Source organism: Vulpes vulpes, chromosome 12, assembly GCF_048418805.1.
Source record: "Vulpes vulpes isolate BD-2025 chromosome 12, VulVul3, whole genome shotgun sequence".
NCBI lineage: Eukaryota > Metazoa > Chordata > Mammalia > Carnivora > Canidae > Vulpes > Vulpes vulpes.
In genome coordinates, this window is record NC_132791.1 from 152,997,177 (window position 1) to 153,017,278 (window position 20,102).

At 41.7% G+C, this 20,102-nt stretch overlaps 1 protein-coding gene across 11 annotated transcripts in view; it reads left to right on the forward strand.

Annotated features, from left to right (window-relative positions):
• Positions 1-20,102, forward strand: part of DAB1 (DAB adaptor protein 1) — a 1,107,850-nt gene that overhangs the window by 212,033 nt on the left and 875,715 nt on the right. The window contains exon 3 of one of the 11 annotated variants that reach the window (XM_072730805.1): positions 10,979-11,081. The exons of the other annotated variants lie outside the window; for them this stretch is intronic. The gene's annotated coding sequence lies outside the window, so the exon portion shown is untranslated. The remainder of the gene's footprint in view (positions 1-10,978; positions 11,082-20,102) is intronic. 11 annotated transcript variants of the gene reach the window in all.

Here is a 20,102-nt window from a genome sequence, read left to right on the forward strand (position 1 = left end):
AAAAAAGACTCATGATGTAAAAATTAAATGAGATGATGTTGGGCTTTGATTTTAAAAGACTCTTTCCATATCTGAGTGTTTCACTTATAAAGTACAGAATAAATGCTGTTCCAGGCTAATGTGAGAGCACTTATTTACCACCAGGGATCAGTCTAACTTGGCAGAGATTGCTTTCCCTTTTCCCTTTTGCACTCCTCCTCAGAGACCAGGAAAGCAGATGCAATGCTGGGCCAGGCCTACAGATGATCAAAAGGTCGAATTTTACACTGAATGTGAGAAGCCAGGGAGACTTCTCACGAGTGTGATATCTAACATGTGGGTAGGACCCTTCACCTCTGTGAGCCACCTTATGTGTAAAAATTGAGATACCTCTACCTTACGAGAATAAAATGGGAAGGGAATTTTCAAGAAAGTATCTAAACACCTGGATTGTAGATAGTTTTCATTATCTTGTGTCTGTGTCTATCAGTTGGGAGTGGCTGCCCGGAAAAGCCTTGTGGAGTATGATTTTGAGGTTTATACTTCCCAGGATAGTGTGGGGTGGAGGAAGGAGTATTGCATTTGGGGATGATCGATTAGGGATGTCTGTGATGGGTGTGCAGGGGGCATGGAAGCTCTGCAGGGCTAGAGCCTGACAGAGCATCAGTAAATGTCAGTTGAGTTCAGTGGAATTTGAACACAGTCATTGTGACTCTCAATTTTTAAGCAAATAATTGAAGTGGAATATAAAGAAACTGAAATGGGATATGGGGAAATTAACATGGAAATCACATTGCAGGCACTTGACAAAACTAATTAAACTGGGAAATGCAGCTAGATTTTTTTGGTGCATAAACATTCTTCTTCTCTTGCAACAAGGGGGTAAAACCGACAAGTGTTCAAATTACACTTTTATGTGTGTGTTCTTCCAAGCATGCGTCGTGCTTTGAAGAAGGTTCTGTTGTGTTTGTAGCAAGAGACTCTAATTGCTCTGAGAATTCCTGGAATTTTTCAGATATGTGTATTTTTTCCTGAGTGAAGACAAAGTAAAATGCTACTTTCTGTAATAAAAGACTATGGTGATTTTCTCAATCAAGTGTGTGGCCTTGAGCCTTGGTGGTTTCATCCCTAAGGTGGGAATAATCCTGCCTATGTTATGGAATTGTGAGTGGAGCAGATGAGAGGATGGATATGATGGTGCTTATGAACAATTTAGGACTGTTCACACATTCTGAATAAGCCTTATGAACAGAGAACTGCCATGGGGACATGCGTCAGACTGCCAAAGCTAAAAATCCCAGGTCTGCCACTGACTTGCTGTGTGAACTGGAGCAGTTCCCTTCACCTCTCTCTGCCTGTTTCCTCACCTGGAAAATGAAGAGTTGGTATAGAAATCACAAGAATCCGTAAATACCAAACACTTAACACAATGCCTGGCACATAGTAAGTGCCCAACAAATTCTAGCAATCATCATCATTATTAAATATGAGGAATTATGACTTAATTCAATAAATTTTGGGGTTTCTTGGAAATTTCACGTGCTATTCTGGGTGCAATTGCGATGTCAAAGACAAGTAGAATATACTTTTAACACCCAGGGCATTTATTTATTTTAATTTTTTTTATTGGAGTTCAATTTGCCAACATTTAGCATAACACCCAGTGCTCATCCTGCCAAGTGCCCCCCTCAGTGCACCCAGGGCGTTTATATCATAGTTGTGGGAAGCACAGAACAAGTATTCAAAGAACTATCTTAAGGAAAATTTTCTAATTCTTCCTCTGAAACAGAAACAATATCTTATATTATCAAAAAGTCTTCACATGAAAAAAAAAAAAAAAAGTCTTCACATGCATTGTCTCATTTTATGCTCCCAACAAGTCTATATCCTTTGGACAATTGCATACCTATAAAATGGGGAGGCTGAATCCCAATGATGTGCAATTCCAAGCAAGCCATACCCCGCACAATGCCTGTGTTTTAGCATTCCCCTGACAGTATGTAATATATAGCATAAATGAAGTCGGAACATTGCTTGCTGTTTAGTTGGACACTCCTGAAATGTTCAGCGGCATACAGATTGAGAGCCACCATCAATTTAAATGGCAAGTGTGAGGAAATAGCAAGATATTGGAAAAAGCACTAGATTTAGAATAACTGTGTTCTTCTACTTTCTAGGCCTATGTTTTTGGATTTAGGTGGTCAAATTCTTGGGATCTTAGTTTCCTCAATTGTAAAGTAGGATCAAGCTATCTTGCTTTCACAATTGTTCTGGAGTTTCAATGAGAACATTTTTTTTAAAGATTTTATTTATTTATTCATGAGAGACGGAGAGAGAGAGAGAGAGAGAGAGAGAGAGAGAGAGAGAGAGACACAGGCAGAAGGAGAAGCAGGTCCCATGCTGGGATCCTGATGCAGGACCTGGGACTCCAAGGATCACACCCTGGGCCGAAGGCAGGCGCTAAACTGCTGAGCCACCCAGGGATCCCCCAATGAGAACATTTTTTGTGTATCTCCCCTTAGTGTGTGTGCATAGTTTCTGAAATATGTGTGGATAAATAAATATATAGTTGGTGTTTTAAAACTGTTTCCATTAATTAATTGTCCTGCTATGTAATTGACCCATAATGCTTAATGTGACTAACCCTTCTGGTTGTGAGTCTTTCAGAACAATGTAAATCAGCAAGCACCACAACACAGCTGCTCAGGGCTGTTGAATAGGTGAGCTCAAGAACTGGGACTTGAACTCAGGCCTTCTGATCCCAGAAGTCATGCTGAGATTTGAATATATTCAACAAAGGGTTTGTTTTTAGCTACATTGATACATCTCAGATTGGTATAAAACTAAGCATTCTCTAAGTTTATTTCCTACAAGTGCAAGATGGAACCCGTTTTTCCCCACATTTTTTAATGCAAAATGCCTTTTATGATATCAGGAGTTCTGTAGTCTGACCCTATACTTTATTTCTAAACTTGTTTTTATGTACCTTTATTCACACTCTAAACTACCTGATTTCTCTGAATGTAGTCCATGCTTTCCAGTCTCCAGGATTTTGCTCAAACTGTTCCCTGTTCTATAGATGTCGTTTTTAAATGTTAATCACTGTATATCCAACCCCTTTAAGACCTAGGTCAACTGCTTCCTCCTCTAGAGCTGCTTCCTCCTCTAGAGCTCCTTCCTCAACGCCAGCCCCCCACCTCCATGCCAATCACATTGTCTTTTTCTTCTAAGTTTCTGTAATGCTTTATGCACTTGTTGTTGTTGTTGTTTAACATTTTATTTATTTGTTTTAAGAGAGAGAGGGTATGTGTGTGGAGGTGAGGGGAGCCAGGGGGAGGGGCATAGGCAGAAGGAGAGATAATCTCAAGCAGACTCCCTGCTGAGGGTGAAGCCTGACATGGGGCTCAATCTCATGATGCTGAGATCATGACTTAAGCTGAAATCAGGAATTGGACACTTAACTAACTGAGCCACCCAGGCATCCCTATCCACTTGTTTTCTTAAGCAGTTTTCACCTTCACCTTGCATTTCAGTTAGTAATCACGTGATCCATGAATCCTCAGCACTTGTAATTTGGGGTTGGAAAGAGCCCTGAATTAGAAATCTGGTAGTCTTGGGTTTGCACTCCAGCCCCACTATTCCTAGCAGTGGGATCTTAGGCAAGTTAGTCAAACTTACAGCTTCAGATTTCTTACCTGCAAATGGAGATCATATCTACCACTCAGGGCGTAAGGAATACTGAGAGTTCTCTGCACAGTGTCCCATATATGGTAGGCACTCAATATGTAGCAATTCTTTTCCTCTTTTTCCTTTTCCTGAAGAATAGGATATCTGTATGTTACTTACCTAAGTCCCATACACAGTGCTTGACACATAATAGTGCTCATACCTACTATGGAGGCAATATATTTACAAAGTGATATAATTTATTCAATTATAAATGAAAAAAAAAAGGTTGGACAGTTACATGAAAGAATGAAGTAGAATGTGGCCCCTGAAACATGAAAATGAATCTGACCTTGAAGTGTCTCGTTTCCACATAATTGGTACTTTTTCGTACTATCTATTTTACTATTTTTCTTTTGGATTCATCATGAGGAATGAGCATCTTCTGGATCCTTAGGCAACACAGGGTGTTTTATATCAGCGCTACTTTGATTCTTCCTTCAGCTGTCTTTTTCTTTGAGCAACCCTCCGAAGACACCACACTGTTCTGCCTGGAGTGCACTGGCTGGGATATGCTAAAGACAGGTTACCTCCTGGAAGAATAATGCCACACATGATTGACACGACTTCCATTTCTGAGCCCTGCCAACATCGCCCGCCCCTGTGCAGCAAACACCAAAGATGCAGCTGACATGCTGAACTTAAACAAGTTCTGTTGCTCATACACTGAATTAAGCCTACATCTGCGGCTGTTAAAGCGGGGAAAAAGATTAATAAAGTACATGTTGAAGCTTGAAAGAATAATTAGTGGGACGTTTTATGTTTTGGCTGCAGAGTGTCTCCACATTGAGCATAAAGCAGAACCTTTCTTCTAATCCTTCTGAGGATGAAGGATTGGCTCAAACTAAATTGGTTTTCTTTGTGCATCTTGAGATTTTTTTCTTAATGTTATCATTTTTAAAAATTATTATTTTCCAAATTTCGAGTAAGCTTTTAATCAGCCTCTTTGTGGGATCTGCGTTGTTTCTGGATTTGCCATCACTCCGTCACACGATTAGCTGCTGCTTGGGCCCTGATAAAAGAAAGCGCTTGAATTGTGGGCTGCAAAGAGCTTAAATCACACATCTTTCACTGGGGCACATTCTGTCGCTATCAGGGCTGAGATGCTGGCTGCTAACAGCCCACCTCGCTGAGACGTAGAGTGAGTTATTGGTGTACATAATAAACTAACATCTGTATGGTGCATCTCAGAATGGGTGTCAGGGAAGCTGGAAGACAAAGCAGGATGGCATCATTAGGGCCAGATTTAAGACTCCAATTTGTGTAGCATTTGCATAACAATGCACAAGAGCAACCATTCACTGTTCCCTTTCAGATTTCACTTGTTTCACCTTCACAGGAACATTCCTGAGGGAGGGGAGGCAAAGAGGAGGTGCTTGCCAGAGGAATTCAGTCTGGGGGAGTATCTTTTCCTTTAAGAAAGGAGGCTCTGGATCCATGGGGTAGGAGAGGATTCCCCTTCTGGATCCATGGAGCCTCCCAAAGGTCCCCCCTGCAGTAATCATGAGCACTCTGGGAACTGGTTTGTACCAGTACCTTCTCTTCTGGCTCTGAGTCAGAGGCCAGACACTTTTTTTTTTTTTTTCTTTCAGTCGGTAGACATTTATTGAGCATGTAAAGTCAAGAAAAAGCCTTGGGCTGCCTTGGAGTCCAGAGGACTCGTGTCCTGCCTCAGCCATGTTCTCCCTTTGGTTCTTGGCTAAAGAGTCTCCTTTTGAGCCCAAATCTCCTTATCTCTGCAATAGGAATATTAATAATACTTGTAAGGGTTGGTATCACTGACTGCTGACTTTGTGCGCAAGACGCTGGGTATTTAATCTTCACAACAATCCTCTGAAATGGAGGATTTCCTTTTTCTTTCATTTTATTTTGTTTTGTTCACATATCAGGAAACTGAGGTACAAAGAAGTAACTTGCCAGTCTCTTAACTTCTGAGTGACAAAGCCAGTATACTCCCGTGTCTTTTTACCTCCTATGATAGAGGCATGACAATGTCAAATTGATAAATACTGACACCTCTGGGTGCCAAGCACAGCACCAGGTGCTGGGTATTCAATGGTGAAGAGAAGCAGACATGGCCCCTACCTTCATGGGACTCCCATCCAGATTAAGTAGGAGAATCCACGACACGCTCCAGAAACTGTGATGTGCTGGTTCCACATCTTGTTGTTATTTTGGCACCACTGTGCTACTTGGGGAGAACACAGGCTTTGGAAGCAAACAGCCTTGGTTTTTAATTCTGACTCTGTCATCTACTTACTATGTGTGTGTGTGTGTGCTTGGGCAAGTCTCTAAACCTCTCTGAGCCTTAGTTTTTTTTTTCATGGAAAAAAAATAGGAACAAAAAGTATTCCTACCTCAAAACATTGTTAGGAGAATTAAATAAGATCATCATAAATGGAACAGAGATTTCTTAGCACAGTGCCTTGCCACAAATTAATTTCTAAATAACAGTAGTTATTATTATTATGAAGCAACCATTAGAGCTGTCATGCAGCAGAAGGATCAAAGGGGATCTCGCTTTTTATTGTTTACTCAGAATTCTCATCTGGCCTTGGATCTCGAAGGATTGGTTTTTCATTTTTTACCAACGCCAGGCATTCAGAGTCCCTCCTGGCCACAGCCAGCTGTGTGGGCATCTGGACCAAGGAGCCCCATGAGGATGAAGCATATTTGCTTCTTCTTCTTCACAGCAGACTCCCTCCAAGTTGCCGTGTTAGCAGAGTCCCAGTGGCTTCAGGCTACACACTCTGGTGCTTTCAGCAGTGCCAGGGGATGAACCTATGACCCACCTTGTCTCCAGACACTGGCCCTGAGTCCTGAGTTCCAAACTTTGGCCTGGGGGTCTGGGCAGATTTATGTATTGCAGCCCTGCCCCCAACCCTCAAAACCCATGTACCATCCTTGGCAGGGTAAAAGGGCACGGGAGATCTTGTTGGGGTGATGAAAATGTTCTAAACTGATTTATGGTGAAGGTTACACAACTGGACAAATTCATGAAAAATCATCGAATTGTGCAATTGAAACAGGTAAATTCTGTTATACAGAAAATATGCCACAATGACGTTATACACTAAAAATGAGAACTTGCATTTGGGGATGCCGAGGCTCACTAATCTGACAAAAATCTTAGTTTCCTCATCTGGAACACAGGCATTGCTTGTAGCAAATGGCCTCCTCGTGGCTGAGAAGGCTGCAATATAAATTTCATTGTCAGTGGGAGTAAGTGTAACTATGTGAGAAAAGCAAAAATCTGGGTGGGTAGGAGTGGATTCAGTGTGAATGTGACTCAGGAGGCTGGCTTTAGGTCGGAGATGCATGTAGCCTTTTTTTAAGAGATTTTTTTTGAGCTCTGCTCGAACAGGCTACAGCTGCCTCCTCTGCCCCACACGCACCCTGTGAAATGATAATGAAAATGCAGTTAAGTATGAATATGCTCAGGCTGCTCACTGTGCCCCAGGCACTATGTAAACATGGTTTAAGGATGATCTCATTCAGTCTTACAGCAGCTCTGCCAGGGACTCTTTTTCACAGATGGAGAAACTGAGGCTCAAGGTTAATTAGTGACACCTGGTTGGGAGGGGGCAGAGAAGGGGCCTCCAAGGCCTTTCTTCCCCAGTTGGTGGGGTGGGAGTGGGTAGGAGCCTCACCAGGCCACCTGTTAGAAATGTAGATTCTCGGGCCCTACCCAGACCTACTGGATCAAAAACTCTGGGAGCGGGGCCCAGAAATTTAATGATGACAGTTTGAGAAGCATTGCCTCAGCTCTGCTTTCATGAGGACTCCATTTACTAACTAAAGAAAAGTGCTGGAGGACACCTCACCTTGGATAGTGGCCCTCGTGGGGAGGCACTTCTGATGCTGCCATAGCTGTGTCCTGGGCAGACTGTGAGGTGTCATCTCTGCCTGAAAAGCCAGACCAGTCCTCCATGAAACCATTTATACATTATACAAATCAGCTTGGCCAAGGGAAGAGTTGGCCGTATTATAGGGCATTAGCCAAGGTTGGGTGAGAAAAATGATAATAACTAACATCTATCAAATGCTTGTGGAGGGGGCAGGCAGTGTTCTAAGAACTTGAGAAGTGTCATTTGGTTTCGTCATCCTAACAACTCCATGAGGACAGTGCTATCATTGTCCCCATTATACAGATGAACACGTTGAGGTGGAGGGAGGTTAAGTAGCTCGCATTGCTGGTTAGTGACAGAACTGAGAGATGATTCTCAGCAGCCTGGCTCACTCTCCTCCACTGCCTCTCCCCTGAGGGTTGTCCCAGCCAATGGAAGCTGCCTGTGCTCCCTCTAATTGCATGTCAATTGCTTTCCTCTTTTGGCTTTCCCCAAAGATCCTCAACTCATATTGATAAGATGTTCCCCACTCAACTACTCAACTACTCAGTCCTCCCCATGATGTATTCCATTGAGCCCCACCTGTGTCCTTCCACTGGACTATGGGTTGAGGCCAAGGATTTTCAGGTAAACCAAGTGTTTCTACTGACAAATGGCTTAGTATCACTAGCCCTCATCTGCCCTGAAACTAGAGCTGCATTTGAATCCCAGCTCTGCCACTATCTAGATGTTTGACCTCAGCTGGGACACGGAGCCTCAATTTCTCCAAATGAATAAATAAATAAATAATGAATGAATGAATAAATAAATAAATAAATAAATATTTGTGTAATATGCATGTAGATTGACATAATCTATGAAAATATTGCATATTATTACTAGCCTCTCAGGGGTGGCTGTGAAGAATAAATGTGAGAATGTGTCTTCAGAAAGCTGCAGTGCACTCTTGCAACATGAAGCATTACTTCTGATTGCCGCTGCCTTTTTTTCCCAGCTCCCCGGTTCTGATTCCCGTTGCAGCTCTGGTGCCTTGGCATCTAAGTCCGTTATCTCAGTCTCAAAAGCAGAGTTCCTGGTACCCTAGAACTAGGTCTGGAATGAATTACATATGCCAGTTTATTTCCTTAGTCTACCAGCCCCCACCTCCCACCCTCCCACCTTGAGCTGGGGGTGGCTAAGGAAGGCAGAAGCTGGCATAAACGAGAGATGGATTCTGAACTTAGAACCAGGCAGAGAGAAACTGGACAGGACTTCAAGGAGAGGCCATGTCAGCTTCTGCTTTCTGTTTGTAAATTTCAAGGCCAACAGGTGCTCAGAGCAGTCATCTGACAGTGATGACCAGCAACATTTCCCACGTGGCTGCCCTGCCCGGGAAGCATCCATAGATGCCAGTCAGAAAGCAATGACCCAGTGGACTTTCAATCTAAGTTGAAGGCACTGACATGGACCCAAGGTGCAAGAGAGGCAGATTGAATGCTAAAGCTGATACACAAAGAGCAGAGCAGTCCTGACCCAGACAGGTGTATTTTCTACAATAAAAGGGGCCCTAACACGTTGGGTTAATGAAGATTTGCTCATTTGAATCATATTTTTAAAAGATGGTAGGGAATTGCACAAAGAAATCACTGAGTATTTCGGCTAACGGAAGAATTGTCTGGTAAAATGAAGAGTCTCCCTTCCACAGTGCAGATTTTTAAATAATATCAATTGGATTTCCATAAAATTGAAGGTCAGCTATCTAAAACATGTCAGTAAAGAGAAGCCATCAAAACCAGGTTTCTTCTTTGAGGTTTCTTTCATCAGTGCAGCAGGGAGAAGCATAATATACTCAATAACCTGAAGAAGAAGCTTTCTTGATGCCTCCCATGCTGTGGTCATGATGCCAGCCACTGTCACATAGGTGACTTCCTCAAATCCCCACAGTAACCCAGGGAGGGAGGGGCAGCTGTCCCTGTTTCATAGTTGGGGCACTCGAGGCTCCAGAAATTTGAGTGGTTTTTCTAGCAAGATACAGATGATAATATGAACAGATATGATGTTTATCAATAATACTCATAACAGTAATGCATACTCTATGCCAGGCACTTCCATGCATCTTTATTAACCCTTACAACAATAACCAATGTACTACACGGTATTGTCCCCATTTCACAGATAAGGAAGAGGACTCAGAGGACAAATAACTTGCCCAAATTTAGAGGACTAATAAGTGGTTGACCTCAGATTCAAATCCAGGTTTGTGTGGGTCCAAACACTCTCACTTACTTACTTACTTAAATTTATTTATTTTATTTTTGCTAGATAGATGCTCTGTAATATTCCCTAAATGCTCTGTCATTTAGTTTTGAAAGTATCCATTTATTTATGATACCGTGGGTCCCCCTACATAAATTTATATTGTGTTCTATCTCCTGCTTTCTTCTGCCTCACGTGTCTAAAGAGAAACAGTTAACTCTGCTTTATAGATAAAGACTCAGAGACTCAGAGAGGTGTAGTAACTATGCAGACCTCACAGGTGATGAGCTATGTGCGAGGTCTATTGTACTCAGAGCCTACTTTATTTTCTACATCCTAGTAGGTCAGGGAAAGAAAGAATTGGGATTTCGAGCTGATGCATATATATCAAAAGGTAGGAAATAGATTGAGAAATGTACTATATTTAGGAGCTGTAAAATAAACTCATAACCTACAGATACCAAAACATGCAAAGTGCCCACAAGTTAAAACAAACAAACAAACAAACAAGCAAACAAAAAAAACCCAAGTTTTCTAAGATTATAACATAGGATCCGGTTGGTTCATCAGCTAAAGACAGAGTGATAGATTAATAATAATTAAGAAAAAAGAATCCAAAAACTCAGACCTTAATGTTTGGAGGGCATAAGACTCAAGATCAATGTGTTAGTGTCTTGTGGCAGCTATAACAAATAGCCACAGACTGGGTGACTTAACACAGAAGTTTACTCTGTCTCTGTTCTGGAGACCAGAAGTCCACCATCAGCGTCCCTTTGTGGAAATACAGGCATTGCGTTGGTAGAGCGGCACCTCTAGAGACCCTGGAGGAGAATCTTTTCCTTGCCTCTTCCTGTTCTGGTGGCTACCAGCATTCCCAGGCTTGCAGTCACATGCTAGTCTCTGCCTCTGTCTTCACCTCACTTCTCCTCTCTGTTTGCATCAAGTTTTCCTGTCTCCCTCTTATAAAGATCCTTGTGATTGCAGGCTCACAGGGCCATCTCCCTATCTCAAAGTCCATAATGTAATCACACCTACGAAGACCCCTTTCCTTATAAGGAATCATTGATGAGTTCCAGAGATGAAGACATGGTGCCTTTGGGGGGTCCTTCCCTTGCCTACATAGTCAGAAATGGGGCCATCATGCTCCCAGGCAGCAGAGGGATAATCTGCAGTCTTTCCATCCTTTACAGATGAGAGTCCCCTGCTCTCCCAATGTGACAAGACCCCCCTTTCCACAAGCATGCATCCTCACACCTGCTGAGAAGATATGGTTCTGGAAAGGAGCCAGGAAAGGTATGGTTTCCTTCAGGAAAGGTATGATTCTGGAAAAGAGCCCCTTTATCAGAAGGCAGTGTGCTGGGATTTTGAGACAGAAAATAATAGGGGGTGGGGAGCGCAGGAGAGATGAGGAAAATGACCAGAAAATAGAGGGGCAGAGAGAAAAGGCAGAGGATCAGAGAAACAAAGAGAAAAGGGGGAGAGAAGAAGCTAGTGAGAGGAGAAAAAAAGGAAGAATGATTTAGAGGAAAGTGAAGGAAAATAAAATAGAAGCATTGAGAAGTGAGGAGAAGACAAGATCGGGAAGGAGGACAGGAGAGAAGAGAGACAGGTGTGAGATCAAGCGGCAGAGAGAGGGGAAGAAGGCAGAGCTTGAACTCGCACTGGGACAGAAAATATTAAAGGCATTTGGTAAGGTGACAAACGTCTGTATGTTAATGCGCTGAAATAAATACAGCAGCTGCAAGTTACAAATCACATTCATCGGCTGTTACAGTCTGGTAATTGTCCATACAGATATTTTCTTTCTGGTTCCAAGCCCTGGCTTATCAGAGGACAACATGCTTTTGAAATGCCACATTATTTTGTAAGTGCATTTCATGTCCAAAAGTTCCACTAAGTATGCTATACTGAAGACTTATTTGGTTTCCATTCTGCGGAGCTCCCAGGCTCAGCACAATGATTTTAAACTGGACATTTTGATCATCAGTTTCCTGACATCCAAAGGCAAGGCAGGCTTTCCCACTGTTCTTTATGCCTGTTGTTTAGCCTCACTGCCTCCCTCCCTCCCTCCCTCTCTCCTTCCCGCCTTTCCTTCTTCCTCCCTTTCTTTCTCTCTCAAGAGTTTTCCTTCTTTCCTTTCTCCTTTCCTTTTGTCTTTTCTTTCTTTCCTTTTCTCCTTCCTCCCTTTTCCTTTTCTTTTCCTTTCTTTCCTTCCTTCCTTCTTTCCTTCTTCCCCACTTTTGCCTCTGTTTCTCTTTTCTCTCCCTCACTTTTTTCCTCTTTTAAGCATCTCTTCACAGGCAGCATAAAGTGGTAGACTAGGATTTTTCAACCTAGGCACTGCTAACTTTTGGGATTGGTTAACTCTTTATTTTGGAGCTGTCTTGCATGCTATAGGATTTTAGCAGCATCCCCAGCCTCTACCCACTAGATGCCAGTAGCACCCCCATCCCCGAGTTGTGACAACCAGAACTGTTCCCAGACAGTACCAAATACCCACTGAGGTGGAAAATTACCCCAGGTGGAGAAAGGCTCTGTTCTATAGACAGATAAGTCCAAGCTCCGTTCCACCACACACTTCCTGGTTGTGATCATAGGCAGATTGAGACTTTCAGATGTATCAGAATCACCCTTAAAGCCTGTTGAAACACACAGTGCTGGATCCCACCACTGGAGCTTCTGGTGCAGTAGATCTGGTCTGAAACCTGAGATCTGGTCTGAAACCATCTGTAACTCATTCCCAGGTACCCCTACTGCTGCTGGTCCAGGACTGCGTTTTGGGAACCACTGCCCTGTCTCTAACCTAGCTGTTCTTCAGTATGTTCACCAAAATACAGAGTTGATAAGACTTTCCTCTCTGGCTCGTTCTACATATTAAGAGAAATAATTTGTCTAAGACACTGAACACAGGATCTTGGCCCATGCCAGGTGACAAATAAATGGTACCTCATTTAAAAAGTCCTCTTAAAGAAGGGCTGTTTGACAGGAACTGTGTGTTTTAAAAATGTATATGGATATATTCACAGCAGCACACAAACGCTACCATTTTTTTTAAAAACGAGGTTCAATGGCTTTATAGCGACAAAGTACATGCGCTTATTAATAAATCTCTCTCAGTGGGATCACTCCCCTGCAGTAAGGGAAGATAAATGATCGAAGCCAGCGCTGCACCTTAGATCCTGGAAATCTAGAATTGATATACCCCCACATATCCTTGTTAATAGGCCAGAGTATTAGTCTGTTACCATGTCCAAGAAGTGTCTGTGGATACTGTGGCCTAAAAACCCTCTAATATCTTTTCTCCAGCTGAAAGGGAATTAACATTTATTGTGCATCCACTGTGTACCAGTCAGTATGCTAGGTGATATACATATGTTTGTTTATTCCTCAAATTACTTTAAAAAGTCTCATCCCTATTTGTTACATTAAGAAACTAAGGCTCCAAGAGAGGTTGAGCAATTTGTCTAATGCCATCCAGCCAGCATATGCATGCTGGGACAGCAGCTCTGCTCTATGTGACTCCAGCTCCTATGTTCTGACCACTGCTGCAGGGCACTGACTTGCCCATGTCAGTACAGATCAACACTGTGCTGTTTAGAATGTTCTGAGCCAAGCATGTTGAACTCTGTTCACATGCCTGTTCTCTAGTTAGGATTTTAGTTTCCTTTTTGAGGGCAAAGGATGTGTTCTCTTGTCTATGGTCCTCAAGACTAGCCTAGCATAGTGACTTTGCATATGATTGGCAGTGTTGATAGAGTAAATGAATGAATAGAAGACTGTCTCACTCAATCAGTTAGGAAGCGTCACTGAAACAATATGGGATTGCATGCCAGGAGATCTAGGTTCTGGTATCAGATGTCCATGGATTCACTATGTAACCTTAATGAAGAAGTCATTTTCCTTTCCTGCTTTGGACTGAATTATGTCTCCCCACCCAGTTCATATGGTATAGCCCTAGCCCTCAATGTAACTGTATTTGGAGATGGGGTCTTTAGGTAATTATGATTAAATGAGGTCATGAGGATGGGGCCCTAATCCAGTAGAACTAGTGGCCTTATAAGGAGAGAGAAAGAGAACGAGGAGAGATGTTTTTTTTCTGTTTCCGTGTGCATGCAGCAAAAAAGCCATATAAGGACACAGATAAAGGGCAGCCGTCTACAACACAGGAGCTCTCACCAGAAACCAGATCCATCAGCACCTTGATCTGGGACTCTAGCCTTCAGAACTGTGGGAAAATAAATATGGTATTTTGTTAGGCAGGCTGAAAAGACAAAGACATTCCCCCAACCATATGTCCTCATCCTTGAAACAAAGAATCTAGATTAGGTGAAACATTTCAAGAATTTTCTAGAGAATGCCAGTTTTTGGGAAAATGTTAATAGGTATGCCATCAAAACGAATTCTGTGGTTAAGAGTTGGGAAAACCTTACATGTTCTATCCCTTTCATGGACATCCATGAACATATACAAGGTATGTGTCCTACAGAAGAAACAAAAAACAAAAGCAAGACAATACAAAAACGCTTTAGCTCTGTTTAAGCTCAATATTTTTCAATCTTACTGGGAAGGTGATATTTTATTCCCTTGAACTTATCTCCTTTGTTGTTATTGTTGTTTGTTTTTAACAGATGAGGGAATAGAAGTTAGAACAGATTTGAAAGCCCTCACCAGGCACATAACCAATAGGTGGCAGAAAAAAGTTCAAACTCCTGCCTGCATTTCTCAGAAACCTCGGCTCTTTTTATTATATAATTTAGCATCTGATTTAGAACATTCAATCCAAATGCTTCTGTGGAGAATCAGAAGTGGCATATTTGGGGCAAATGAGCAGAGTATTAATAATAATATTTGCTACCATTTACTGAACATTTGATATGTCCCAGGCACTGTACTAAGTGCCTTAGATGTATTAATTCATTTGAAATTCAGAAATAACCAGTGGAGGGCACAACAATTATTATCCTCTTCACAGCTGAGGAAACTGAGGCACCAGGTATTAAGCAAGTTGTTCAAGGGCATATACAAGGCTAGGAAATGGCAGAGTCAAGATCTGGGCCAAGTCAATCCTGGCTCTGGGTACTATACCACCCTATACCTATATATCTTTATACTAAACTGCCTCTAGCAGAGCACAGCATTTTTAGAAGAGCCACGAATAAGTTACAAAGAGGCACCTCAAAATAGGCAAGGACTTTTTCAGGGAGTTTAGGAAAGGCTTTCATTCCCTTCCTACCCTTATTCTTTAGAAGATAAACAGAAGAGAGGGCTTTCTAAAAATATAATTTTGTTTCTCTTCTTGCACTGATATTTAATACAATGATCTGTTCATTTACAGGGTTCTGGGAGGGAGCAATGTATTCAGCTCTGCATTTCCCTACATAGCATGATGCCTGGCACACAGAATACACTTGGAATCATGAAATTAAATTGGAAACTGATGAACTTCACCTCACAGCAACAGTGGAGTTGTAATCTGGGAACTAAATGAGATCTGCATGGTCATGATTCTGTACTCAGTGCTCTCAGGGTCAGTTTCTTCTGCTTGTTGGAAATTTCAACTTTCCCTCTGCCATCGGCCCCCCCAAACCTGCTCTCTTCAGCTCTCATTCACATCTCAGCAATATTTCTCTACATTGAGCTGTGTTAAGATAATCACTGTGTGTTTCCTTCCTCAACCCAGGGTCACCAAAAGCACTTTCTTTCCCAGGAAGGTCCAGCCTTTAAAACACATCTTAGAAGAAAAAATTCTGAGAACCCACTATTTAAAGAAGAGTCATAAAAATACTTATATGCAAAATGCTGGTAGACACATAGAAGTTATTTTTCCCAACATTTTGATAAGACTAAAGCCCAGTGAGGTAAATGATTGAAGTTTAGGCAGAGCTGGAATGGGAATGCAGTCTTCTTAATTCCCAGATGTACACTTTTCTACTCCACTGTGTTATTTCTGTTACAATCAGAAATAGCATGCTATCAAAGTGATTTGACATTTATGAAAACAGCTTAGGTCAACCAGAAATGACCAATGTGAGGGCACATGACTGATAGCCATAATTTTGAGAAGACATGAGGCATATTAATTTCAACCCAACAGGTAAGGTTAAGTTTCCAAAATTTGGAACCTCAGGAAACAGAGCTTACAATTCCCTCCATTACACCAATGGAAAACACTTTGTTATTTATGGGATTTTGGGGGAGAAAAGTTTTCTCTGCCCTTCAAATTGATATAAGACAGATTAATAAGAAAGTCAAATGGAAGTTTAATAACATGTATGCTTCTTATATACATGGGAGACACTCAGGAAAACTGAGTAACTCCACTGATAAGTTTCTAAATATTTAGAGTCATTCCCTTCATTTTGGTATAACAAGGGAGATATCCATATAAGTGGAGATTTACCTTGTCAATATCTCTTACAAAAGGATAACTTCAACTTGGTTTTCAGAACTTCTTTTGTGTCTTCAGTTCCTTAAAAATAACCAGATTAGAATAGTCAGTATGTCAAAAAGGCCTATCTTGGAGTGGCAGTTTGCTCCCTTACAGGATTTAGCCTGCACTGTCATTCACCAAACATCACTATGAGCCAGCAACATAAAAACTAATTTTTAAAAAATACATAATCTAATTTAATCCTCATTACAACTCAGAAGGGGAGATATCAAATCCTTATTCCTCAAATGAAGGAATCAGGACACTTAGAAACTCAACAAGGTCAAGGGCACACAACTTAGTTAAGATCAAATCCTAGATTCTATACCAGGTCCTCTATGTGCTTGGTCTGGGGGGTGCTTCTGTACCTTTTTTCCTGAGAAATCTGAGACTCTTAATAACAGTTTGAGGGCACCGACTGGCCTCATTTTCAAGTCTTTAAACTTTCAAAGTTTTCAAGGTTACACTGTAACTCCCTACTCTCTTTCCCTAGAGGGTCTTGATCTTGATAACTGCAAGTTAAGGTTTGTTTGAATAATCCATTAATGTAGAGAAAATTACCTTCTCATTATGAAGTATTCTGTGTCACTTTAATACTAATTACTCTAACCGTATTTATTGAGGATTAATGACTGAGCAATATTTTATTAATAACCAACTGGCATTTATTATTGCATAAATAATAAATAGACAGAGTGCCTCATTAAATATAAATACATTTTTTATTTAGCCACCATTGGAAGTGTTGCCAAATTTTTTTGCATTGATTAAAAATCTCATTAAAATGGTTGGCTAATCTTGTCTTTGTGCCTCACGCCCACCCCCCAAAAAGAGTCCCTGACAATTCCTGCACAATAGATAGACTTTGGGATTATTCATCAGACTGTCAGGAGGAGCCCCTTTAACAACGCACAGCTGCTATGAATTCTGGTTGCCATGAGAACCTTAACTTTTTGCTCTCCTATCACTTTGTTATATTTACATTTATAACCCTCACCTGGTGTTAGGAGGGTCCTGCATTTAAAAGGTTGAGAACTGTATGTGTAGTTCATCTGAAGTCATGGACTCGGGGGAGTAGAAAAGTACTGTTGAAAAGATCTTGCCTCTCATTTATAGCTAAGAAAACTGAGGTCCAGAGAGGAGCAGTTACTTGCTGCATATCACACACAGTTACCAGCAAACTGAGGACCAGTACTGATCTCATGACCTGCAGCGTTCTCTCCACCGTACCACACCACTCTGCTTTAGTAATTCTTCCAGTAATTTGTGTTGAGATGTCTTCCATCTGTTCCTCTCTTCTGAGTTCTTCACCTTTTTCTTCTTCATTTTTTAAAACATTTTATTTATTTATTCATAAAAGACACAGAGAGAGAGAGAGAGAGAGGCAGAGGCACAGCCAGAGAGAGAAGCAGGCTCCATGCAGGGAGCCTGATGTGGGACTCCATCCCGGGACTCCGGGATCATGCCCTGGGTGGAAGGCACGTGCCTAATTGCTGAGCCATCCAGGCATCTCTTCTTCATTTTTTAATCACAGAATATCCCAAATGTCCCAAAGATGCCTCACCTTGTTAATAGATACATTCAAATTATTCAGACTCTGATCCCTCCCCATAAGCACTGCATCACCTTTCAGGGTTGTCCCTACCCTAAGAATAAGCACATGTGCCTAAGGCATGTTCACCTGTTCTCATAAAACCAGCCTATCTGCAACGTTCGTCATATCTGTCTTCCCTTTCTCTCCAGTCCTGACCCCTTTGTTAGATGCCCTCCAGTCTTGAAGTCCTTTAAAGGAGCCTCTCTGATACCACCACAATTGTGCCTATCATGTGAAGGTCGTGTCTGAGGAGAGTTGCTTACTCCCCATGCCCTAGAGGTGCTGGACCTAGCGCATGGGGCAAGCTAGGGATTCATGAAGGAGCGGGGTCCTGCCTTGCAACCCCTGCAGGGCTCTGAGCATCTGGGCCTCACAGCAGCTTAGCCTGTGTTCCAGCTCTTGCAGTTTCTCATGGGCACAACTGTTTCAGCTTCTGGCCTCTCTGCTTTGCCCAGAAGTGAGCTCTAAGCCAACTGGAAATTCAGTAAGGGACAGATGCCATCTTCATCCTCTGTTGTCCTCCTTTTCACCCCAAGGTCTCTGGTCACAGATTCCCTCCTCTTTCAAGGAAAAATGAAAAAGTCCTCATGTATGTTATCCAGAGAAACGAATGGCCAGAGGAGCCTTTCAAGCATCACTTCTATATACAAACTATGCATCAGTTTTATCTCAGCTAGGACATCTTGCTCTATATACACTTCCATCCTTTTGCTCTATACCTTTTGTAGCCAGGCTTCCTTTCATAGCCAGAGACACCACAACCTTAGCCATCCCTAATTTTAGTTCACACCTGAAATTAAAGCATGCCTCCTACTGTAGCAGGCTTGTCTGTGTTCCCCAAGAGACTGTAATTTTTTTTTTAAGGGCAGAGATTGCTTTCTTACTTTATTTTATTTTTATTAGTTAAATTCTGTAACTTTAGGACTTAGCACAGGGCCTGGTACATGGTAAAACTTCTAGTGATACTGTTAAATATTATTGAATGAATGACTAAATGCCTATTTCTCCTGAGGTTAGGATTGCAGAAACCAGTCCAGCCAAGCTTTGTTTGACCTAAGGAATGGGCCAAGCCTTTGAATAAAGGTCTAGTCCAATTTCCAGCTTGAACTATCACAGCTCTAAAACGTGACATTTGCATCTATTTCACTAAGACTCCTTGTACTACCTCTACCCCCCCATCCCATCATGTAACAATAGAAGTCCTCATTCCACTAAAACTGTGTCATTTCTTTAGCGTTTTGAGGGTTAGAAACTAGGACAAGACTATCAGCCAAATGCAGCGGGTACCAGTGTACTGGCTGTATATCTTATCAGATATTCAAGAATGCAGCAAGAAATGTCACAGGGAGCTTTCGACAAAAATATTTAATTAATAGCAACAGCTACAGAAATGAATAATAGCATCCAAGCAATTACAGTGTTCAATAAAGCAGCTCTCAGAGGATGGGGTGGCAGCAGATTACTGACTGATGGACTGCATTTAAATATGTTATCTGCTCACTGGAAAGACCCCGGTGGGTCCCTCTCCTCTAGGACATGGCCAGCAGTAGTAGTATTATTGTATCTTTTTTTTTTCTTTTAATAGAGCAACAAATTGAATTATCTAGGAGAGTGGTCAGAGATTTTGGACTCTCTTTGAAAATTCCATCCATTCTTTTATCCTACCAATGTATATTGGGAGCAACTGGAGGGATAGCTGAAAAGCACCCTGAATACTGTTTCAAGGTAAGAGTACTCATCAAATGTTAGTTGAGAATCAATGGGGAAACATTTAAGGCTCCAATCCTGGCTATATGACCTTGGATAAGTCACCTCACTTCTGTGAACTTCACGGGTTTTTTTTTGTTACTTATAAAAAGGTGTCCTGAGACCTAGTAGTATCATGTGATGATGAAGTCATACTCCTGGCATATGTAGCAGCTCAATACAGTAGTACCGTGTTTCCTAGGTAACTTCATCAGAGGTGGGGAGGTGGAATTTTATTTCCTGGCCACTGAGGGGCCCATGGTAGGGACACAGACCCAACTGGATTAAATGGGAGGAAGGCCAGTCTAACTAAAAGAACAAAGTATCTAGAAATACAGTAAAACACTACCCTGAGAATCTAAGTGGAATCTAAAAATTCCATGTAAGATTCAGAATTGCATTATTGTAAGGTTAACACAATGATTAGGATATGTGTGCTACAGAGAACAAAGCCAACCACCAATCATTTTATATCTAAATTTGCATTCCATAAAGCACATGGTTGTGGAATGTCACTATAAAGGGTGGAAGTCCTAGAAAGTAG